Source organism: Giraffa tippelskirchi, chromosome 10 (assembly GCF_054371585.1).
Source record: "Giraffa tippelskirchi isolate mGirTip1 chromosome 10, T2T-mGirTip1v1.2.pri, whole genome shotgun sequence".
Lineage (NCBI taxonomy): Eukaryota > Metazoa > Chordata > Mammalia > Artiodactyla > Giraffidae > Giraffa > Giraffa tippelskirchi.
The window spans coordinates 147,871,866-147,892,296 of record NC_137284.1 but is presented as its reverse complement, the minus strand read 5'-3'; the positions used below and the strand labels follow the sequence as shown (position 1 = coordinate 147,892,296).

General features: G+C 44.6%; 1 protein-coding gene and 2 long non-coding RNA genes across 3 annotated transcripts in view; all 3 read right to left on the bottom strand.

Annotated features, from left to right (window-relative positions):
* Positions 1-20,431, bottom strand: part of TMEM178B (transmembrane protein 178B) — a 385,563-nt gene that overhangs the window by 140,938 nt on the left and 224,194 nt on the right. The window lies entirely within an intron of this gene.
* Positions 3,807-4,503, bottom strand: LOC145523652 (uncharacterized). Its single transcript, XR_014066811.1, has 2 exons — positions 4,244-4,503; positions 3,807-4,118 (listed from the first exon to the last, which is right to left on the bottom strand). It is a non-coding gene; the product is annotated as an uncharacterized LOC145523652 (long non-coding RNA).
* LOC145523647 (uncharacterized) lies at positions 9,122-19,120 on the bottom strand. Its single transcript, XR_014066805.1, has 2 exons — positions 18,902-19,120; positions 9,122-12,542 (listed from the first exon to the last, which is right to left on the bottom strand). It is a non-coding gene; the product is annotated as an uncharacterized LOC145523647 (long non-coding RNA).

Below are 20,431 nucleotides of genomic sequence, written 5' to 3'. Positions count from 1 at the left end.
ATCAATGCCCGAGTGTCCAGCCTTCCCATTCTAAGACTCGGGGGTTGACTCTGAGGACATGAAGGCAATAAAACCTGGGAGGGTATACAAGAGCTTCCCTAGTGGCTCAGCAGTAAGAATCTTCTTGCCATGCAGGAGAAATAGGAGACATGAGTTCGATCCCTGGGTCGGGAAGATCCCCTGGAGGAAGGCATGGCAACCCACTCCAGTATTCTTGCTGGGAAAATCCCGTGGACAGAGGAACCTGGTGGGCTACAGCCCATGGGATCACAAAGAGTGGGACATCACTGAAGTGACTGAGCATGCCTGCACACATGGTATATAAACAGGATCAACCAGGGAAGAAGTACAGCTTATCAAAATGATCTGAGAGTCATGAGACCTGATTCTAACCACTAATTTCCTAGGTCACCTTGAGCAGGGTCCTGAAACTTTCTGAGCCTCATCTGTAGGAAGCAGTTGGAAACAAAGCTGATCTTAGGCCAGCTGGTCTTCAGAGACCCTCTGCAGGTCAATGAGCCTAGGATACATTTCAGGAAGACAAAATGAAAAGCATCTTTGGCCTGGATCATTCAATCCTGGGGATGGTAAATGACCACGGCCAGGCTCCTTGGCCCAATCAGAGAAGATTCACAAGAACAGCTTCAGCTTCTTTTTATACAGAATAAAAACTGTATGCTGTGTGTTGCAGTGGGACACAGGGCGGGGTGAAGACAGAGCAGTTTCTAAGCCAGAATGTGTCACAGGATGCAGGAACAGCTCTCCTCTCATGACTGGTCCAGACCTGGAGACCCCGAGTGACCAGTCCCATGCTCAGTGGCCCAGGGATCTCATCTCCCAGGCCGGAGCTGTTCCCACCACATCATGGTGGCTTTTATGGGCTCAGAACTCCCGCAGCCCCAGCCTGCACCAGGGAAAGGGGGGAGGTGGGAAGAACTCCATTTATTTCTTTTCCTCTGAGCAGATGCTGTGTCTCACAGCCCCTTCTCAGATTCCTCCCATCAAAAAAGGTATGAGACACAAGATACCACTTGTGTGAAGTTTGGACAGAATCCCAAATGGGCATCTCTCTCCACCACTACGGTAACAGTGCCTCCAGAAGAAAAGCAATGACCAGAAAGGAAAATAGACACCTTCTCCCTCAGAGTCAGCCTCTCTCCTTCCTTCTCCACTTGTGGGACAGAAATGAGCATGCAACCCAAGGTCTTATGACACACATGAATGATGTGAGTTCAAAATTAGTATGCAAAGTTACCTGGTCATCCTTGAAGGTGTCAGCCTTCCACTTCCAAAGCTGTCTCAGTACCCTCAGCGGAGAACGCAAGGTCTGGGGCCCAGAGTGCATGAGGATGCCAGACAGAGATGATGACTCAGTGTTTCTCTAAAGAGTCACTTACATTTACTTAGTGTGAAGTAAGTCAAGAAAGACAAATGTCTACAATATCAGTTATATGTGGAGTCTTTAAAAAAATGATACAAATGAACCTATTTACAAAACTGAAATAGACTCACAGACAAAACAAATTATGGTTACCAAGTGGGAAAGGTGAAAAGTTTTAGGGTCAGTTACATTGAGAGTTGTACTGTAAAGAAAGCTGAGCACTGAAGAATTGATGCTTTTGGACTGCGGTGTTGGAGAAGACTCTTGAGAGTCCCTTGGACTGCAAGGAGATCCAACCATTCCATCCTAAAGGAAATCAGTCCTGAATATTCATTGGAAGGACTGATGCTGAAGCTGAAGCTCCAATACTTTGGCCACCTGATGCGAAGAGCTAACTCATTTGAAAAGACCCTGATGCTGGGAAGGATTGAGGGCAGGAGGAGAAGGCTGGATGAGATGGCTGGATGGCATCACTGACTCAATGGACATGAGTTTGGGTAAACTCTGGGAGTTGGTGATGGACAGGGAGGCCTGGCGTGCTGCAGTCCATGAGGTCGCATAGAGTCAGACATGACTGAGCAACTGAACTGAACTGACATTGAACACTGTCAGTATGAAAATAAGAGCATTGTAAGCTGCCACTAGACCATCCCTGGGAACACATGTCTCCCGAGGAAGATTAGGCTGGCCGTCTACACCACCAGCACTGCTTGCCATCGGGTCCAGGTGTCTCTGGGAATCACCTGAAATGAGCTGGAAACTGGGATCACATCCTTTCCGATCATAGCTGGACATGATGGAGAGAGGATGCCTGGGTGTATGAATTCACATTCACATATGCCTACCTGCCCACCGCCAGCGTCCAGCAGGGAAAGAGAATGTGTCAAATGGTAAAGCAAACACAGTTTTCTTTATCCTCCTCCCTCTCCTTTCAGCACCTCCTCCATCATCCTCAACCTGCCTTTCCGGCTCCATCCCCAAAGCTGTGCCTTCATTTAGAATCTTATAGGTGCTCGTGAGCTTCATCTAGAAATTAAAGGCTAACAGTTGGGTTAGACACTATGTCTTTCTTTACCACCCCCAGAAGGGACTTGAACCTGTACATTATACATTGGTAAAAACCCACGGACTATATACCACCAAGAGCAAACCCTCACCTAAACTATGGACCTCACTGTTTGGACTACAGTTGTATTGCTCAATTCAGTAGTCCAGGGCATGTGTGACTACTTAAATTCAAATGTAGATTCAATTCACTTCCTCAGTCACATTTGCCATATCCCAAGGGCTCCACAGACCCATATGGCTAGTGGCTACTGTATTGGACAGGACCACATCGACACAGAACACTGTTACTGCAGAAAGAACCACTAGACACAGCTAGCCTAAAGCAAGGACCCGCAACCTTTTTATGGAAAGGGCTATAAAGTAAGAGTTTTAGGTTTTGTGAGCCAACCAAATTACCCATTATAACTACTTAGCACTGCCTTACAGTGTGAAATCAGCCATAGACAATATGCAAATGAAATGGGCACTGTTGTGTTCCAATAAAACTTTATTTATAACAATGAAATTTAGTTCCTAGAGGAACCATTCCTGATCCAGGGACATTTGACTCCCAGGAGGTCTTAACTTACTGCAGGGCATCTATCCACAGGCACCACAAGTAGTAGCTGTAGACTGACTAAATAAATGTCTGTCATATACCTGTACCTTTATTTATCAGACTATCTCTATATTATCATGATGGATAAAATACAAATCCATTTAAAGCCATTACTGCTTTCAAAGGAGCATATGTCGTTGTATATTATTCTCAAGAAATGAACCATGAAGTTTATCTCTTTTATTATGTTTCTCTAATACAAGTAATGCATCTTTGGTTTAGAAAAATGAGAAAGCAGAATTTAAAAAATAGGAAAGGAAAAGGGGATCACCTGAGTTCCTACTCAGGAGATTTTTAGCCCCTGTTAATAAACACAAATATGATTCCTTTGTTTACAGCTATGTTTTTCATACCTAGAACAGTGCTGAATGCATGATAGGTGCTCAATAAATACTTATCAAATGAAAAAAAAAGACTGAATATTACAAAAATAGGAGTGTTCATAAATAGATTTTAGGAATTCTATAACTTTACTACATTAGTAATGCGGGGTGGATGTAAGAGTTTCTGGCATGATCTATAGTTTTTTGATAGACTATCAAAGGGATCTGTGGACCTAAGAAGGTAGAGAACCCCTCCAGTCATTCCCAGGTGTGAAACCACAGGCCTGTACATTTCTGACAATCGATGACTGAACTCCCTAGAGAATCAAACATTTTTTCCAGGGCAGTCTTCTGTAACTAACTGAAGCCATCCGTCTGAATTCAAACCATCCCAGGTGGAAGAGCTGCTGGGTTTAAACAGAATTCACTCGAGAAAAATGGGGAAGGAGGTTTTAATGTCTTTTTCTAAGTCTGGAGACAAGGATCCAGCATATAGAGAAACATTTTCTGTAGTCTTCCCAAGAAGTTTAAGCTTGTTTCACCTTCTTGGAGCCCTGTCAGTTCAGGAGGCTTGAGTGTGATTTTAAGGAGGTCAGACCATAAGCTGATCCCTGTAAGGACGAGCTAAGACAGAGGCCTGTCTGAGGACCAGCAGTGAATATGGTTCTTTTATCTCTGAAAGACCCTCCTGGGGATGTTCTCCCAGTGGGTAGGCAGTGAGGACAAAGGCACAGCATCATGTTAGCTCCTGTCAACAATGAAGAGTTAACACAGAGAGAAGGGGAAAGTTATCTTCCTCAAAACACTTTGATAATCTGGGAAAATGACTTGAGATTTATAGAAACCCATTTAGAGTTCTCTCAGGCATTTTACCTGCATCTGTTTCATAAGGAAGCAAATTGAGGTTTCTTCTCTGAATCTTCACAATATAGTACCATCAAATCAGTGCCATTAATTGCTAAGAGTAAAGGGCTTTCCAATGCCTAATGAGACCTTTAGGAAAGCAGCCTCTTTAGAACCAGTTCTATTTATAGACCATGCATTTTCCCCGCCTCCCTCTCTGATCACTGAGAGCCTGGGGCGGAGGAGGTAGGAATTTTTTGTTTCTCAGAAAATGATCACCTGCTCCTCTCACTTATTCCCCACCTGGAATCCTATACCAATTATGACATCCTAATCATTTCCAAGAGCAACCACTATGCTGTCACAAAGAGAGGATTACGACTTCAAACCCAGATCCAGCTAAGAGCTAATCATCTGGTTCGGAAACAAAAGGCCCTGTTTGTATGCAAATGGGCACAGTTATCAAGAATCTGCAGAAACAATGACAACTGAAATCTACGATAAGCAGATTTACGGCTAAAACAAGATGTGAGCTTCCAAATTTGCACACCAAAAAGTGGCGCATGATTCTTTAAAGGGACATTATACCCCGACTCAAAACCACGATGACTAAAAGCCCCTAAAATCTAATAGCTGCATTGATCGACAAGCCAACTTGTATCTTAAATGAGACACTGCTGTAAAAAGAAGTTGTTCGAGGCAGACTGCTTCTCACACAACATTAAGTCTGAAACTCAGCTCCTGACCCCCACCCCACCCACTGTCCTTGTGGACAGAGCATTTATCCTGATCATTCTCCGTTCACGGCAAGGCTGATCTTTGTTACTCAGGACACAAACCCTGAAATCATCTCCTTCTCTTGCTCTCACACTTCACATGTGAGCTGTCAGTAAATGTGCCTGGGTCAGAGTACAAAGTCCTCCCCCTCCTCCTCCCCGCCACGCTGCTAACCCAAGCTATTACCATCTGCAACCTGGAATATTGAAATACCCACAGCTCATCTCTCTGCCTCTGATTTTGCTCTACCTTCAGGCTGTATCCTATTAAATATAAGTCATATTATATCACTTTGATCAACTCTCCAATGGCATCCCTTCCAGGAACCAATGGCCCCAAACAATCTGCCTCCTTCCTGCCTCTCTCAAATCATCTCCCATTAAGCTCTCCCTCACTCACTCTCCTCCAAGTTCATGACCTCCAGGGAGTTTCTTGAACACGCCTATGTCCAGACCTCAGGGCCTCTGCACTTGCCAGTCCTGTCTGGAATGACCATCCTCTCATATTCCCACGACTGGGTCTCTCATGCCTCTACTTTCAAAAGCCCCTGCTCACCAAGGCCTTTCCTCACAACCCTTCTCAAAAATCTCCATTTCTGCTCCCATCACAGTATTTCCTATCTCTTGCCACATTTTTTTTTCTACTTAGCACTTATAACCCAGCATACTTCATCACGTATTTATCTCGTTCATCATCTCTGTCTCATAATAAAATGTAAGCTCCAAAAGAACGAGGATTTTTGTCCCTTCTGTTCATGAAGGGCTCACTAGTGCCTGGTACAGTGCATGGCACTCAATAAATACTTGTTGAATGTATGAACTCTGAAAATACAGTTATCAGCACTCCAAGTGTTAATTGTAAGTTAAAAACAAACGGAAGTGGAAAAAATTAGAAACAGCCTAAATGCCTCCGAACATGAAATTGGTCAGATAGTGATGCAGCCATAAAACAATGCACTGTGCAGCCCTTAAAATAATGATGTAGTGTTTACTCACTAATGTGAAAGGATCGCCCCAACAGATTAAGTCAAACAGGAAGACTGCAAAACAGGAAATACAGTATTATCACAGTGTAAAGTATAATATAAGTATCACGTGTATGCATTGCCTCTATTTACTACAAAACTCCATTTGTGCATGTATTTGTGTGGATAGATTGATGGTTGACAGAGAGATGAGAAGAGAGAGAGAAAGAGATCAAGCAATTATAGTAGAAAAATTTAAGGAGATGTTTTTGCTTTCTTGATTCTTTTTGCATCGGATTTTCTACACTGAGCAGCTTCTAAACAGAATTTTGTAAGGAGAGTTTTCTCTCTTAACATTTACCAAAGGTTAGCTACCTGTCAAGAGCTGACTAGACTTAACACCTCATAACAGCCTCCAAACCATTTCAGTCCAATCTTCCAGAAGCAGACAGCAGACTCTTCCGAATTCCAAAGGAAGACCTATGCCCCTCCCTGACAACGAAATCACATGTAAGGAAATGACAATAGATAGATAGTCGAGCTCATTACTGTTTTGTGAGGGAAGGGGGTCCTCAGAACAAAAATCTCTTGCCTACCTGGCCATGCAATCTCACCTGCAGGTCTCACTCCCGCAAGATCAGATAACTGAGTTTGCTGACCGCCCCAGGCACACCCCACCACCATGCCTCTGTGCTAGTTATGGCCATGCCTTGAAGGCCCTGTCCTTCTGCACTTGCTAGAGTCCCCTTCTTCCATGAAGCTTTCTGACCCTCTCAATCCCACCAACTCATGCTTCCAGTATTTCTAATTGACACCGAGGACATATTCCTTGGTCTTGTTGGTTGTCATGATGATTATTGTTATGAATAACAATATAAGCAGCAATGTGTATTGTGCACCCACGACAGGGCAGATAGGAAGGATACAGAAGATGAATGGTACAGGCTGGTCCTGGGCCTTGGATCATTTTCAGATTTCCAGCCAGTCTGCGCGTTTCGAATTTGATTTCAATCTCTCTGTTTTCCAGCACCAAGCAGAGGGTGTTTGCACAATTTAGGAACTCCACAAATAGATGCCAGTGATAACGATGATGAACCCAGGCTGCCTCCACTCAGTGGGAAACAGCTTTTGCATCTGTTTAAATCCAAGGCCCTTGGATTCTGGGGCGAGGGCTAAGACTGGGGCCCGAGCTTCTCCATTCCTGCCTGCACATGAGACCCTCCTGGGGAGCAATTTTTTTTAATACTGACAATTAGGGCCCAGTCAAGTACATCAGAAACCCCACTGGGGCCTGGGCATCAGTCCTCTTTGAAGCTCTCCAGGTGACCCAGTGGCCAGCAGGGCTGAGAACTACAGCTCTGGCCTGAAGGCTATTCAGCCACACATTCCTCCTTTGTGTCCTACTCAGGCCTGGAGCAAAATCACAGGGAGCGGAACCAGCGTTGAGCACTTAAAGCCATTGTCAAGGAATCATGGCCCACTGGGGAGGAAAGCAAGCCTGAGCAGGCCACGAGTGATGACCAGTGACTATCTGTGCTCCTCTCTCTGGCGTGGCTTCCTCTAGAAGCCTGATCTTGGTCCTCAGGGCCTCTGACCAGTGCAGTGCAGGTGTGCATGACACCCAATAAATGTCACTTGCCACAGGGGTTAATGAGGCTTCACTGTTCCCACAGGTGGCACCTTCAACACCCGAGGGCAGAGATGCTCAAGATCATGGGGCAAACTGCTCCAGGACAGGCATCATGGAAGTATCTGACCTTCTGGACAGAATGGGCAAGAACCACCAGCCCCATACTGGAGGTGAGTCTGTAGCTGGTCTGGAGATACTCAGGGCTATAGATCTGGTCTTGGCTGCCCTTGGACACTGAGCCTCACACAGCCAAGGGCACAGGCTTTCAGTTGGTCCTTAGCGGCCAGAAATTCCTTCCTCTACAGAGACGAGTCATACTCCAACAGACTTCACTTTCTCAAGAATCATGTGCATGGGATGTTTCACCACTGACTGTGATGAGGCTTATTCTCAACCAAGGACTCTGAGGGAATCCAGGTGAGCTAAAATGTGAAGCAAATTGAAAGAAGCCTCTTTGACTCTGGAAGCCTTCCCCTGCAGGAAAGGCTAGTAGTTCTTCAGCCAACTCATGGACAGGGTGCTGCAGCTCAGAGATTAAGAGCAGGAGCTGGACTCAGACCTCAAGGTCCAAATCCCTTGCTACTTACTAGCTGTGTGACCTCGAGCAAGTTACTTAACCTCTCTGTGCCTTAGTTTCTTTTTCGGCAAAATGGGATGATCCTGGGTATATCTCCATTGTAGATTTGTTTGCAGATTAAATTCAGGGTAAGAGTCGAAGTATTTAACAAATGGAATAGCAATGACATGCTGAATGAGTGAATGAATGAATGCGTACATGGCTGGATAACTGAATAAGGAAAGGATTCCAGGATTCACTCAAGGTGGAGAAGGGTCTAAGGCTTCAGGTATGGGGGCTGCAGGAGACAGGAGTCCAAGGAACCAGAGTGGGATCAGCTGGCCTCCAAAGACTGAGGTGAGGGACCACCCTTTGAGCTCTCACAAGGCTCAGAATCTGTAAGTCATGTTTCTTCTCTTCCAGAGCTCACTCCAGCCACAGAAATCATCTGGACTTCTCCAGCTCAAACGCCCATGCCTGATAGAGGTCCCTTAACCAGCACAAGAGCCAACGTGTGGTAAATGCATACGCTGTACTGAGCCCCTAATACTTTTAGTCCTCACATCATTCTTCTGAGTCAGGTTTGCTAGATCCCCAGTGGATGGGTGGGGGGAAAACTGAGGCACTAGGATGCTAAGAAACTTGCCTAAGATCTCATAGCTAGTGAATGGAAAAGCACATAACTCACTCCAAGTGGCCTTTTTTTTTAATTTTTTTTTTTTTTTAGTATGGATCATTTTTAAAGTTTCTATTGAATTTGTTACAACATTGCTTCTGTTTTACATTTTGGTTTTTTGGCCTCAATACATGTGCAATATTAGCTCCCTAACCAGGGATTGGGCCCACACCCCCCGCATTGGAAGGCAAAGTCTTAACCACGGACCACCAGGGAAGCTCCCCAAGTGGTCTTTAAATGGGCGTGAAACCCCATTGTTCTGAACCCTGATGGTCAGAAGACAAACACATGGACACAATCAGAAAGACAGTTCTTCCATCCCATTCTTTAGAAGATGGCCTCTCTATGAGATATTTTCACCATCAAAAAAAAAATGTCTAGTTCTCCCTTTTCTGGACAAGATACTAAGCTAAAGTTCAAACTACTTTGGAGACCAAAGGCTAACCAAATGGGCACGAATATATCCATTGTTGAGTCTTTAGAGGACAAGAGGGAACACGAGTCTTCCATCTGTGGGATCAAACTCAGAGCTACAAAAGACCAGAAGCTTTAGAGGAAAGGCTGTCAGTCTGTCAATGAGGGTCTCTTTTCCTCAAGAAAACACGGGAACCACTGCACTGGTGGCCAGGTGCTCAAAAGCCAATTTATTTCTAGAGTGACTCTTCTATGCTCTTGTTCTAAACACAGTGGTCTACTTGGATCACCATCTCTCTTGATTTTATCCTATTCTTAAACCTTCTGCTTTGCATTTTATCTTATGGAGATCAGAAAGAATCCCATTTTGCAGTCTTTGACAATTCTCTCCAACCATTACAGTCACCAATTTTTTTTTGCAATCGCTTAAAACTTGGTAAAAATTGTTCATTTTTTTTGGCACAGTATCTCATATTCAAGCTTGGATCCAAGGTAAGCATTTCTGGCACATATGGTTAAAAAAAAAATCTCCTTAACTGAATTAAGACAGCATGGGAGATACACATTCATTTAGCCCATTTTCAAACATTGATTTCTAGCAGTTTAACAATATTTGACAGTATTATTCTTAGCACATGTGGTGGAGCTGGTGTGTTGCTCTCTATAAGGTAACAGATATTGCAAAATCAAGATGAGCTGTGAATCAGTTAGACTTAAAGTAGTAAAGTTCCAGATGTCTCCTACAGGCTTCTAAAGGGTAGGCTCAGGTTTGGTTGTAAAACAGTCTGGCAACATGGAACAGGTCTGAAGAGAGGAGACACACTCTAGTCCCTGATACATTTCTATTTCCCCTTGAGTGACAAGTAGTAGTGCCCTGCTACTACTTGTAACAGTAGTGATGGAGTAGTGCCCTACTCTGAGTGAAAACATTTTAAGCTCAGACAAAGCATTTATTCAAATAAACGAAAGCAAGAGAAAGACTTGAATGGTTTAATGAATTGACACACTTGGGTTTTTCCCTCCACTAAATTAATTCAAGCCAACTTGGATATATGGAAACCCAAACTTCTTAGTGTTAAAATATTCAATTATTGATTTTTCAACCCCATTCCCATCCTCAAAATGGGTTGTAAGAAAGGATGACCAGCCATCATTGTATTTTGTTTATAGACTCAACATCCAGTACTTTTGTATATCACTCACACAGCAGATGCCACATTGTAGGCTCAATGAATTGTCACTGTATGAATGAATGGACAGATGGATAGACAGACAGACAGATGGACATCCTATACCACCCTAGTTGTGATCATACTACAATCCTAACCAGGTCTGATAAAGCTTATTCAATAAGAGATGCTTTAACTAAAATTAAAAATAAATCTACATCCCTCTCAAGTACATAACTTATTTTTAAAAGCCAAATCTAATAAAATAATCTTTCAAAAATATGGACAGTAGATAAATGCTACAGACACTGTGCAGCTGCAGATGCTTGCACAGCCACATTCTGAGCTTTTGACAATCCCACGCAACCATCGCAGTTACTGTTTGTTAGTGGCTCAAAATACACCAAGTGAAATTTAATACTTGTTGGCTGAAAACAAAGAAGCATAACCTAAAAGTTGAGAATTATATTCTATTCAGTGAACAAACTCAGGACTTAGGTCCAGAAGGTACGCTCTCAGATAGCTCGGAGGGAATGTTTAGAAGAGTTAAGGGAGGAGCCAGGATATAAAGGAGTTTTTGCAGAAAAATCTCCAGGTAGTTGGAGCATCAAAAGATTACTGTTAAAGAAAACCAGATACTTCAGATTAATCAAGTTAGCACTTTTCTAACTATAGGAAGATGCAAGAGTCTGGGCTCACTGAAATCATTCCTTTGATATGCACCTTAACTGTGCAGGGCCAGTATTCTCTTTTTCTCCATCCTGAATCCCCGGGGGAGGGGTAGAGGAGGGGGTAGCATCAGGGGGTGGCTGCAGTGGCTGGTGGCTGCAGTATCCTTTGATGGCTGATGCGGAGGGAAACATTCTTTGTCCACATAGTTTATCACCAATCCTTCACTGCTGGCACACACAGACTTTTGACTGATCCCTAGACTCTGGTAAAATGCTCTTTTCTACCTCACTCTGAATCAGATCATGAAATGAAATCACTTCTGGGACTGGGTTATGACTCTGGATTTCCAATCAGTTTTGTGCCAAAAGTCTGATTAAAACACATCATCAAAAACCGCACTAGAGACTTCAGATCTTGGCATCTGACCATTCCTGGGCAGACATCCCGGGAATTTCTGCTCCAGGACTAAAGGTCATCTTGGCATTAAAAGTTCCCCCATGTCTCACAGGTACCAGCAGTTTGTCCCCAGTTCCAGGGCTCCTGCCACCTGCTCTTAGTCGTTCACACTAATTAAAAACACAGCCTCAGCCTGCCCTTCTCACTGCCGCGTCGGATGGGAAAGATCTGCCATTCTCCCTGACATACCTGAAGCCAGGTATGTCAAGGTGGAAAAGGTAGGATTACATCCACCCAGGGTTTCTCTCTACAATAGCAGGACAGCCTGTCATCTCTCATCTCCCATTCAGAAGAAGGCAACCTCCTACCACTCCTTAAAAGGAAAGAAAAGTCCCCTCCCTGTAGGCAGCTCCAGTAATAGCTGGGCTACTAGACGCTGCTTTTAAATACAATGGTACTTTCCAAAGCAGCCACGTCAGCAAGCTAAGACTTCCTCTGCGTGCCTTGGCCACCGACTGATTTAACAAGAACTTCTGAAGACCAACTTCCACCAGGACATTTCAGATAATCCTGAGAGAGCAAGGGTCTCCATCCCTGGGGACAAAGGTGGAAGGGTGAGGAATGCCCACCCATAGCTCCCCGTTCTTGTTCCTGGGAGGTTTGGACATGTGTGCATCCACACACCCCGAGAAGACTGTCACCCAGAACTGGAGGAAACATTAGAAGACGTCACTTCCAAAAATAAAGTGAAATTGACCATATCAGCCAGTTTCATAAACACACCAACTTCAGAAATGAGTTTTAAGACCCAAAAGAAATGGTCATCCAGAGAGAGTTAGGAAAAAAGAGCTGATGAATGAGGTTGATGCTATTTACACAGTACTGACCAAAGGCTAGAGCCCTGTCTATGAACTTCAAACGTGTAGGATTAGCACCTTTGTCTTCAGCACATGGCAGCAAGCACTAAGTAGGTGCTCAATAAAGGAAAGTCGCTCAGTCGTGTCCGACTCTTTGAGACCCCGTGGACTGTAGCCTGCCAGGCTCCTCCGTCCATGGGATTCTCCAGGCAAGAACACTGGAGTGGTTTGCCATTTCCTTCTCCAGGGGATCTTCCCGACCCAGGGATCGAACCCAGGTCTCCCGCATTGGAGGCAGACGCTTTAACCTCTGAGCCACCAGGGAAGTCCAAATATAAATACTTGCAAATAGCAAGTGTGAATATTCAGGATGTGGGGGAGGAAAATGTATAAGTACAAACACACACATACACATACACACACACTGTCCAGAAGAAATTCTTCAGGTCTTGTCTGATTTAGAATTAGGTGGCCTAGATGTTTTCCTACCTTCCAAGTTACCCTAGAAAAAGGATTAAATACCTCAGTCCCTAAAATGCTTAATTGAATGCTGACTTTATAATCAGTGTTTTAAAGTCTGGTTAACACCAATTTCTTCCTCAGAAAATGCAGTGAGCCGTTACATCAAATTTCTGGATTTGCCAAGCTGAGACCCAGGCTCAGCCTCACTTGCTAGCCAGCCAGTCTCTTTGCTTTAATATCCTTCAGTACAAAAGGCATCAAGGCCAAGTGGTGCCTGAATTAGGTTTGGCAGCCTCTGCAGTGTTGCTATTTCTTCTTCTCTCTGGAGTTCAATCACATGACCGCGGGCAAGATTCCACCCTGAGCATCACTTGCACAGCCTCATCAGGGACAATGAACCAACAACCTGTCATGAAACGCATGGAGCATATTCGTACGTCTCAGCTGTCAATCAGACATAATCAAGCTCACAAACAAGAAACAGGACACTTTTTTCGATGAGTAGAATTTTGTTTTTACATACTGATGGCAAGATGGGAGGAACAAATGGGTCGATAAATAATCTTGTAGAGGAAAAAAACTGTTATTTTTAAAATTGGTTACTGTGATTGAAATAAAGTGAAAGTCCCAGATGACCTTAAATCTCATTCTTCTCTCAAGTGCCAGGTAACTCCTACCTGCCAAGCTCTGTATCAGTTAATAAGGGAAACACAAGGAAACAATTGTATAGCTCATGCCTTCAAGAAGCTTATAACTATGTTTGTGTCATAAAACAGGTACACAAAAAGAAACAGATTAATCCACAAATAATAATTACGTATCAGTAAAAGAGAACAATGTCAAAGATAGCAAAAGAGCAGTAAGTGAGTAAATGTAAGTGCTGGATATCATGGACTTCCCAGGTGGCTGAGTGGGTAAAGAATCTTCCTGCCAATGCAGGAGACATAAGTGATGCGGGTTTGATCCCTGGGTGGGGAAGATGCCCTGGAGGAGGGTATGGCGACCTACTCCAGTATTCTTGCCTGGAGAATCCCATGGACAGAGGAGCTTGGCAGTGCGCAGGGTTGCAAAGAGTTCAACGCGACTGAAGTGACTGAGCACTCACGCTGGATATCATTACTGAGATGTTGGAGGGTCAAGATCCTTAAAAAAGCACAAATATTTATAGGAGGTTTCATGAGAAAAGCAGATTCTAAACTAGACCTTGATGAAAGGGTAAGATCTGCAAATGGGAGTGTGAAAAGGCCTCCGGATGAGGAAGCCAGCACCAGCATGGGTATGCAGTGGGGTGCCCTTGGCATGTTCTGGGTACACCTTTAGAGGTGTGGATTCATGTTGGCTGGAGCCAGGAGTTCCTCAGTGACAACCTATGCATTGCAGACTTTAGGCTGTTAATAAGATAAATTGTTTGTCAAGAGGATGTGGAAACAGTGGAAACACTGGCTGACGTTATTTCTGGGGGCTCCAAAATCACTGCAGATGGTGATTACAGCCATGAAATTAAAAGAAGCTTACTCCTTGGAAGAAAAGTTATGACCAACCCAGACAACATATTAAAAAGCAGAGACATTACTTTGCCAGCAAAGGTCCATCTAGTCAAGGCTATGGTTTTCAGTAGTCATGTATGGATGTGAGAGACGGACTGTAAAGAAAGCTGAGCGCTGAAGAATTGCTGCTTTTGAACTGTGGTGTTGGAGAAGACTCTTGAGAGTCCCTTGGGCTGCAAGGAGATCCAACCAGTCCATCCTAAAGGAGATCAGTCCTGGGTGTTCTTTGGAAGGACTGATGTTGAAGCTGAAACTCCTACTTTGGCCACCTGATGTAAAGAGCTGGCCCATTTGAAAAGACCCTGATGCTGGGAAAGATTGAGGGCGGGAGGAGAAGGGGATGACAGAGGATGAGATGGTTGGATGGCATCACCGACTCAATGGACATGAGTTTGGGTAAACTCTGGGAGTTGGTGATGGACAGGAAGGCCTGGCATGCTGTGGTTCATGGGGTCGCAAAGAGTCGGACACGACTGAGCGACTGAACTGAACTGAGAGGATGAGGTGCGGGAAAGCAGTGTTTCCAGGAGGTTCATCAGGTAGAGGTGTACAGAAGCAACTGGACAGCAGTCAAGGTGGTAAGGAGATCAGCACCCAAGAAACAGCAACATTTCAGGTGCAACTGGACTGGAAGGGACTGATTGGAGGAACATTCCAAAAATATATATATATATTTATATATATCAGGCTTTGGCAACTGACTGCATGGGTGCATGTGTGTGTGCTAAGTCATTTCAGTCCTATCTGATTCTTTGCAACCCCCATGGACTGTATAGCTTGTAACACTGCAATTCTATGGACTGTAGCCCACCAGGCTCCTCTGTCCACGGGATTCTCCAGATAAGAATACTGGAGTGGGTTGCCATGCCCTCCTCCAGGGAATCTTCCCAACCCAGGGATCAAACCCACATCTCTTATGTCTCCTGCATTGGCAGGCAGGTTCTTTACCACTGAGCCACCTGGGAAGCCCCAGCTGCCTGGATACGTGCCCCTAAAACAGAACCAACTATCAAGAATGGGCCTTGGCTTTCATGGATGAGGAATATCAGGAAGAAGACTCAAGTGTGGCTGGAGAATGACTCAATGAGCTTGCAGCAGACTGAGTCTGAAATAATCACTTGATACAGGGATAGAAATGGCCAGTGAGCACCTGGTCCATCTTCTGCTGCAACTCCACGAGACGACAGTGCAGCCTGGAAATATCTGAACACAGCAGGCAGCTTGGCCACTGGGGTGATTGAGACCTCAGAGGGAGGACGGCGTGCACTGACGATCAGAGGGAGTATCCGGGAAGAGTGGAGAGAGATGAGAGCCACTGATGCAGACAGAGCAGGAGCACCTGCCGAGGCAGGAGGGAAAGCAAGACCAGAGTGGGGCGTGGCGGCCACAGGAGCAGCACCAAGCATTGCTGAGAAGGAGAGGAGGAGGAGGATGCCCAAGAAAGGACACTGGACCTGAACCAACTGCTCCTCAGAGAGCATCATCTCAGTAGACTGGTCAGGACAGAAGCTAGATCCCAAGGATCCAGGGAGACACAAGATATGGGGACAGGTATGTGGTGGAAGCAGACAGCTTATACAAGTAAACACAGGGTTGCTCACATGGTCATGCACATAGCAGTGAATACAAGATAGTAGTGAAGGCAGACCCATCTCCCCGGGAGTCCCATGTCCGCCCCATCAGAAAGAAAGCTGCCCTGTCTTCAAGAGTAGAGACATCCTGAGAGCCAGGAGCCAGCCTCCTCTCTGACAAGAAAACCAAGAAAAAACAGAAATCCTGCAGGAGAAAACCACCCCACAAGGCCAACAGCGTGCAAGGTGCAGCCCCGGAAAGCTGTCAATCTGAGGAAGGAAGCCACACGGCTGCTCTTTCTTCCCTATAAGGTTGATTCCAGCTGGCAGGGGTTAAACATTTCCAAGAAGAGATGAGAGAAGAATCTCCTGGGTTTCCAGGGAAGAAGCTCCAGCTGTTGCTACTAAATGAGAGAAAAGTCAGGTGGTGGTGATCCTGAACTGAAACGGCTGCACCACGGGCAACCAAAACTTTTGGCTTGGTCTGTTTTCACCTCATTGCTCTCAGCTCTCGCTGGCATCATCGTTTTGTGGAAGCTCGAACTGCTTCTTGTCGGCTCCCTGTCAGGAACTGGATTTAAATCAGAGATTTCTGCACTTACTGATTTCCTTGTCTCATTGGAGGGGCTCTGAGGCAACGTGTGCCTCTATGGCTTTCTGAAATTAGACCCTCTCTGCAAAAACACCGGGCTTTCCCAGTGGTGCTAGTGGTAAAGAACCCGCTTGCCAATGCAGGAGGTATAAGTGATGTGGGTTCAATCCCTGGGTCAGGAAGATCCCCTGGAGAAGGAAATGGCAACTGACTCCAGTATTCTTGCCTGGAGAATCCCCTGGACAGAGGAACCTGGCAGACTAGAGTCCATAGGGTCGCAAAGAGTTGGACACGACTGAAGAGATTTAGCATGCACACATAGGTACCCAAAGACACATATCAATAATTCAGAAGATACACATGCAGACTTTTCAAAAGCAAAGTATAAACATAAGTCCAGAAGGCCTGTACTCGTCCACCAAAAGCCACGCTGATATTCCTCTTTCATACTGCCAACGTGCAGAGGGAACTTGTATAATGGCAACATTTTTATCTCTGGAAGGCAGCTGAAGAACCCAGAGGGAAGGCATTTCAGCAGAGGTCAAGGAGCCTTTGGAGCCCCAACCATTTGGGGGCATAGAACTTTTTCTAGCAATTGTGTGTGAAATAATCTACTAATTCTATTAAAGATCCATAATAAAGTCTCCTTGAAAGAAAACGTCTGTGGTTCATATTCACGTTAGCAGGAGGTGTGGGGCAGTTTCAGGAAAGCTGATAATGAAACTTCGAATGACAATGTCCTGAGCAGGATTCCATTCTATCAGGTGGAAGAAGACGTACAACTGTGGGGAAAAGCATGGGGCACGTGGGCAAGAGAAAACCTGAGTTTCATGATTTCATGTTCCTGAGCCTGGAGCATGAATGACCTCAGCATCCAGTAGCTTGGAAAGCAGTGGAAAGGAAGCTTCCCTTTTTGGTGAGCTTGGTGGTTGCCAGAAAGAGCACAGTGAGGACAGGAAAGGAGACACTGTGGTAAGGTCTTCTCTTATACTCTTAGCAAACTGGAAACCTTCTTTTCTACTCGCTCAAACGCTTGATGCTGCTTCACTTCGTCTGATAATTTTTCTAATGGCTCTGATGCCTCCAAATGGATGAAAAAATAATACTTTGTCTTCTCCTTCAAAGAGTTAATTTGTTGCTGTTTAGTCACCAAGTCATGTCTGACTCTTTGTGACCCCATGGGCTGCAGTATGCCAGGCTTCCCTGTCCTTCACCAACTCCCAGGGTCTGCTCAGACTCATGTCCATTGAGTTGGTGGTGCCATCCAACCATTTCATCCTCTACCACCCTCTTCTCTTTTTGCCCTCAATCTTTCTCAGCATCTCAGTCTTTTCCAATGAGTCAGCTCTTCGAATCAGGTGGCCAAAGTATTGGAGCTTCAGTTTCAGCATCAATCCTTCCAATGAATATTCAGTACTGATTTCCTTTAAGATTTAATAACTAGCCCAAATTTGGATAGCTCTTGCTTGAAGCTTTAGAAAGTTTATCTAAAAAGAACTGACACCCCCCCCTTCTGATCAATCTGTTGTGTCTTTTATTAATAAAAACAAAAATACAATAAAGAACTAGCTCTTCCCAATTGATTTCGGTGTTGACCATTTGGTGATGTCCATGTGTAGAGTCTTCTCTTGTGTTGTTGGAAGAGGGTGTTTGCTATTACCAGTGCGTTCTCTTGACAAAACTCTATTAGCCTTTGCCCTGCTTCATTCTGTACTCCAAGGCCAAATTTGCCTGTTACTCCAGGTGTTTCCTGACTTCCTACTTTTGCATTCCAGTCCCCTATAATGAAAAAGACATCTTTTTTGGGTGATAGTTCTAAAAGGTCTTGTAGGTCTTCATAGAACCGTTCAACTTCAGCTTCTTCAGCATTACTGGTCGGGACATAGACTTGGATTACTGTGATATTGAATGGTTTGCCTTGGAAATGAACAGAGATCATTCTGTCATTTTTGAGATTGCATCCAAGTACTGCATTTCGGACTCTTTTGTTGACCATGATGGCTACTCCATTTCTTCTAAGGGATTCCTGCCCACAGTAGTAGATATAATGGTCATCTGAGTTAAATTCACCCATTCCAGTCCATCTTAGTTCGCTGATTCCTAGAATGCCAGCGTTGACCCTTGCCATCTCCTGTTTGACCACTTCCAATTTGCCTTGATTCATGGACCTAACATTCCAGGTTCCTATGCAATATTGCTCTTTACAGCATCGGACTTTGCTTCTATCACCAGTCACATCCACAGCTGGGTATTGTTTTTGCTTTGGCTCCATCCCATCATTCTTTCTAGGGTTATTTCTCCACTGATCTCCAGTACCATATTGGGCACCTACCAACCTGGGGAGTTCATCTTTCAATGTCCTATATTTTTGCCTTTTCATACTGTTCATGGGGTTCTCAAGGCACAAATACTGAAGTGGTTTGTCATTCTCTTCTCCAGTGGACCACATTCTGTCAGACATCTCCACCATGACCCATCCGTCCTGGGTGGCCCCACACGGCATGGCTTAGTTTCAGTGAGATAGACAAGGCTGTGGTCCATGTGATCAGATTGGCTAGTTTTCTGTGATTATAGTTTCAGTGTGTCTGCCCTCTGATGCCCTCCTGCAACACCTACCGTCTTACTTGGGTTTCTCTTACCTTGGACGTGGGGTATCTCTTCATGGCTGCTCCAGCAAAGTGCAGCCGCTGCTCCTTTCCTTGGACAAGGGGTATCTACTCACGGCAGCCCCTCCTGACTTTGACTATGGAGTAACTCCTCTCAGCCCTCCTGTGCCCACACAGCCAAAGATGGAGAAGCTCTATACAGTGAGCAAAAACAAGACCAGGAGCGGATTGTGGCTCAGATCATGAACTGCTTATTGCCAAATTCAGGCTTAAATTGAAGAAAGTAGGGAAAACCACTAGACCATTCAGGTATGACCTAAATCAAATCCCTTATGATTATACAGTGGAAGTGACAAATAGATTTAAGGGACTAGATCTGATAGACAGAGTGCCTGATGAACTATGGATAGAGGTTCGTGACATTGTACAGGAGACAGGGATCAAGACCATCCCCATGGAAAAGAAATGCAAAAAAGCAAAATGGCTATCTGAGGAGGCCTTAAAAATAGCTGGGAAAGAAGAGAAGCAAAAAGCAAAGGAGAAAAGGAAAGATATTCCCATCTGAATGCAGAGTTCCAAAGAATAGCAAGGAGAGATAAGAAAGCCTTCCTCAGTGATCAATGCAAAGAAATAGAGGAAAACAACAGATTGGAAAGACTAGAGATTGCTTCAAGAAAATTAGAGATACCAAGGGAACATTTCATGCAAAGATAGGCTCGATAAAGGACAGAAATGCTATGGACCTAACAGAAGCAGAAGATATTAAGAAGAGGTGGCAAGAATACACAGAAGAACTGTACAAAAAAGATCTTCACGACCCAGATTATCACGATGCTTTGATCACTCACCTAGAGCCAGACATCTTGGAATGTGAAGTCAAGTGGGCCTTAGAAAGCATCACTACGAACAAAGCTAGTGGAGCTGATGGAATTCCAGTTGAGCTATTTCAAATTCTGAAAGATGATGTTATGAAAGTGCTGCACTCAATATGCCAGCAAATCTGGAAAACTCAGCAGTGGCCACAGGACTGGAAAAGGTCAGTTTTCATTCCAGTCCCAAAGAAAGGCAATGCCAAAGAATGCTGAAACTACCGCACAATTGCACTCATCTCACACGCTAGTAAAGTAATGTTCAAAATTCTCCAAGCCAGGCTTCAACAATATGTGAACTTCCAGATGTTCAAGCTGGTTTTAGAAAAGGCAGAGGAACCAGAGATCAAATTGGCAACATCTGATGGATCATCGAAAAAGCAAGAGAGTTCCAGAAAAACATCTATTTCTGCTTTATTGACTATGCCAAAGCCTTTGACTGTGTGGATCACAATAAACT